This window comes from Halichoeres trimaculatus, unplaced genomic scaffold (genome assembly GCF_033239565.1).
Source record: "Halichoeres trimaculatus isolate MK-OKI-2021-1 unplaced genomic scaffold, fHalTri1.1 fHalTri1_scaffold_19, whole genome shotgun sequence".
In the NCBI taxonomy this organism is placed as follows: domain Eukaryota; kingdom Metazoa; phylum Chordata; class Actinopteri; order Labriformes; family Labridae; genus Halichoeres; species Halichoeres trimaculatus.
Window position 1 is genome coordinate 10,544,103 of NW_027437197.1, and position 4,696 is coordinate 10,548,798.

Consider the following 4,696-nt stretch of genomic DNA (forward strand, 5'->3'; position numbering starts at 1 on the left):
TCCTCACTCCTCTGCATTGCTGGAGCTCTGTTAGCTCTCACAGAAAAATGTGTTGCTGGGCTGATCACACAAAGCAAAGCTATTTCCAAAGCATGTGATAGATGGAAGTGATGTACTCACAGCTACGCTCCTTGAACATAAAAGAGCTATTGTGCCACTGTGCAGCCCAGTTTCACTTACTGCTAATGAAATAAATCGGACAATCCTTGAATATTCTGAATTCTGTAGCATGTGCTTTATTTTGAATGACTCAGTAGATAAAAATTCTTAGCCCTGAGGAAGAGGAAAAGGCATTACTGCTTACACATTTCATCTCACTACCAAGAATAAACCAGTGCATTGAAATAGCTATGCTTATTCCAATTGGCACATCACTGCACTGTGCTTAGAACAACTGACTGCATTTAAATGATCATTATTATTGTGCAGAAAAGGCAAACATGATTCTATAAACTCCACATACCTACAGGCTTAATTACATCGTCTGTGTATTATGTAATCTCAGGTCATGGAGAGTGCCTTCTGGTTTCCTTGGCAGCTGCACTTTATGTGGACCTCCTCTGTTTTTAAATGTATGAATTCAATATTTATTACACAGAGGGGAATTCCTACGTGATTCTTAGTTCTGTGTCAAAATAACAACATATTTGACTGCAGCATGCTGACACACAGGCTATGTTCTGCAGTAATAACCTGTGACAAATGAAGTGCTTTTCACAGCTGTAAAAATAGTATTTTTCAGAGTATGTCTTACATCAAACTGCTTTACTCCACCATTGCTGGTGGAACACATTCAATAAATAGGCTGCCATTCTATCTAATATATCTCCCATAGTCACTGACATACAACCCTAATACATTTCGGCCAGATAAATGGTTACATGTAAAGCAACAGAAGTATCTTTCAGGAATGTCATCACTATATTCTGTTGTCTTCTTACAGATCTGATCATATCTGATTTGTGTTTAATTTTAAGCATTTTACAGCCTGCAGAGCAACTCTAATATCCGTGTAAAAAATTTCTGGACGGCATTAAGTATTTACATACAACTAATTTGACATTTGACAATTTCCAGGAACATGCAGCAAAATGTATTGTTTGTTTTGCAATTTGCTGCAAGGTAGCTTATCTGTTCGCTTTATAATGTGAGCTAATGATAAAACATTAAAGATAAGCATAGTTTTGTCAGCATCAACAGAACCTTGACTGAAAAATATTGACATTACTTTGTCTTATTTTATGTGCATTAACTGCTAATAGGGATGGGTACCTTTCACATTTGAAACGATATGGTACCGATGCCCGGTACCTGGCAATCGGTATCGGTACTCAACACTACCAATTTTTGGTACTTTTTTTGTGTTTATGTGGTAAAAAATATAAATTTGTTCCATAATAAAATCCCATTTTTTTTTCAATTTAACATATTTGCTCTTCAGTATATCACCTTGCAATGCTGCGTTCATGTCCAGCATGGAAATATCCTACTCTTCCACTCCCTCACAGAACCAAACCATGATGCCTTTTGATTTTACGTGAATTGGTACCAGGTACTTTTGACTGAATTTAGTTGGTACCTATAAAAGTACCTAATTCGGTACCCATCCCTAGCTGCTAGCGGCTGTGCCTCAGTGGTAAAGTTGGATAGCGGCCCTTGCTCCCACAGTCTACTTGTTGTGTCCTTGGGCTGAACCTCAAACTTCTCCACAATGACACAGCTAAAGGTGTGTGAATACAAATGAATAGGGTTAGGTAATACTGAAGATAAGGTTAAGGTAACGTGCTGTGTAAAAGTGTTGTGAGTGGCTCTACAAGTGCAGACCATTACTCTTGTATCTATTTTCTCAAATCTGAAAGGATAAGAGTACATGTCCCCCATTACACATGATCAAGAGACACCTGGATTTTGACAAAACAATTTGTCACTCAAGTTAATCTAAACTACGTTAGGCTTTGTTTTCCACTAACACTGATTTGTTGATCTGCTTTTCAGCTAATTAGAGCAGCATGGCAGAGTAGGGGATTTCCACAGTGTAACTGCAGCTCCACCTGTTCGCTCACATTCATGCTCTTAGAAGAAGACAACATGGTGAGGAAACTATCCAAACACCCTGGAAAGCAGCCATGGTCACACTCAGGGGCCACATCTGAAGCTGCCAGTGCTATGTGTCTGCAAACAGTGTCATTCATCTTCAAGCACTGAACAAACTGTACAGCCGGTACATTACAAATACTATCTGTGCAGTCTCATTGAATAGAAACAACGAATTCTGAAGTTCTCCTCAGCTTTGCAGCCTTTTGGTAAATTGTTTTAGTATTAGGAAGTGAACACCATCTCTTTAATGCCATCTGTTGGTTTTTGGACCATTCCAATTATGGTGGATCTCTACAGCCTCCTACCTCTTTATTCATCTACTGTTACCTCCATTGTTATTCAAATTTGCTCTTTGGACCTTTTTTTCAAACATATATATATAATGAGTCAGAATGTTTTATCTTTTGCTTTTTCCCTGAATACCAATGTCAGATTAATGAATTATCAATTGGCTGCACTATTAGCGGTCAAAATTTAAAGAGGGATAGAGACTTTTACATGAGAAAGAACATCATAGATCATGAAAGACATACAACACCATAACACATGGCAGACATCTTTATGCCCCTGCATGTTTAGTAGGTGTTGCAGATTCATAATAAGCCTTTTCCCTAGTCAGAGGAGAGAAAAAAAAGTCACACAGGGCCGGGCTAAAATTAGCTGTGATGTCTTCCCATGTAACAGGAGAGACTTTGGCCTGCTAACATCACAAAAATCTAAGGCCTGGCACATTCCATTGTATAAATAACCAGAGAGAGTTGGTGGATGAGGGGGGCGGTACAGAGAGACATTTTCAAAGAGGCAGATAGAGGAAGAGAGAGGGAGAGAGAAAAGGTTCAGGCAGGACCATTGAGTGATGGGACAGCTGTAGACTACGCACATGGAAAAGCTATACGGGGCTGAATCAAACTGAAGGTTAAAATGGAGAATCAAGAGAACACTGCTGAATCAAGATGTTACTTTCAAACCTCAGTGAGAGGATTTTCAGGACACTAGCAAAAAATGAGGATCCTGAGCAGGTTCAGATATACAGTATCTGCAGCTCTTAGCCTGAAATCGGAAAATTGTCTCAGTCTGATCATTCTGAGCTGACGACAACACAAAATAAAAGATGGATTTAAAATATTTCCTTTACTACTAATGACAACACAACACAATGTTACTACAGAAAAGTAACAAAACTAAGCCACGAGAATCTACAAGACTATCACCCAAAACCACTTTTTAGTGTCCCCTAGCACAACTGCTGCTTTCATACTGTATCACAAGGGTGCAATAAATCAGCACTTTCATAAACTGCAAAAACTGAAATCTGGAACAAGAAAAATGTGCTTGAGTTTGCTTGAAACTAGAACAATGTCTTTATACAAGTAACTTTTCTCTTGTTCGATTGGCGGCTTTTTTTTTATTACTTGTTACAAGCAATTCAGGCCTCACTTTTGTCTTTAAATAATTTGAAACAAGACATTTTTCTGAACTAGTCAGGTAAATGTGGCTCATATAAAGTCTAAAAATACATTATGTGCTGAAAATAAGACAAAAACACTTGATCAGATTTCATTCTTTGCAGTGTATTCCTCCCTTGTGGTATTTTATTTCAGAACATTGTGGCCCCCCTGTCAAACTGTGAACACCAAAAAGACCACAGGCATTTTACTGTACAACCACTAAGCTGCAGATGGAATGATCAGTTAAAATTCACATAACTACTGTATTCATAACTTTGGCTTCATCTCTATTTTCTGGTTGTAAAAAATTACAATAAATTCACAACTAAATCAGTCCTGCTGACCTGTATTATGTCCAAAGCAGTTATTTTTTAGAGGATGCGATCAAGTATTTTGAACAAGAGAACCTTGATAGAAACCAAACTAAATTTTCTTTTTAAGAACCTGAACCCCCATATTTTTTCTCCTTATACTGTGTTATACAGTGTGGTGTCTTGCATCCCACATAAAAGGAATCCTCATCATCACTGTGCCTAATCTGCAGATATCACCACTCCTTCAGTACCCACATTTTGTCTTAAGCTTGTACAGAGCATCTCGTCTTTTGTAAATCAGCAGGGAATGTTATGTAAGTACTCTGTTTTATGCTTTATGCTACTTCATCAGAGAAAGGAATCGTTTGCCAAAACCTCAAAAATGATTGCTCTGCTGATTGAACTGTGTTCAGCGGTGATGAGACTTGACATTTTTGTTCATGCAAATGCATGCCTGATATGCTCGCTCAGCAGGAAAAGGCAGATCCAAAATGAGGAGAGAGTTTTCACTACACACTCATGCAGAGCTCTGCCAAACAATGACAGACTGCTCGAGCTGATATATGATGGGCCTATTTGTGCTGATGGCAATGTCGTTTTTCACAGCAGCTGAGGTGGTCAACGCATTCAGGTGAGCTGAATTTAGATCAGGGCTGGAGAGCACACAATGCATAAAGAGAGGTTTTGATGATCAGAAAGCAGGTCTGTTAACCAACAGGAGCCACATTAGTCTTTAGTGCATCCCTGCGTAGACAGTGAGGAATCTGACTGAAATATGCTTCAAAAGCTCCCTTTGGCTGATTTGTCCAAGCACATGTTGTTTAATGAACTTTTAAT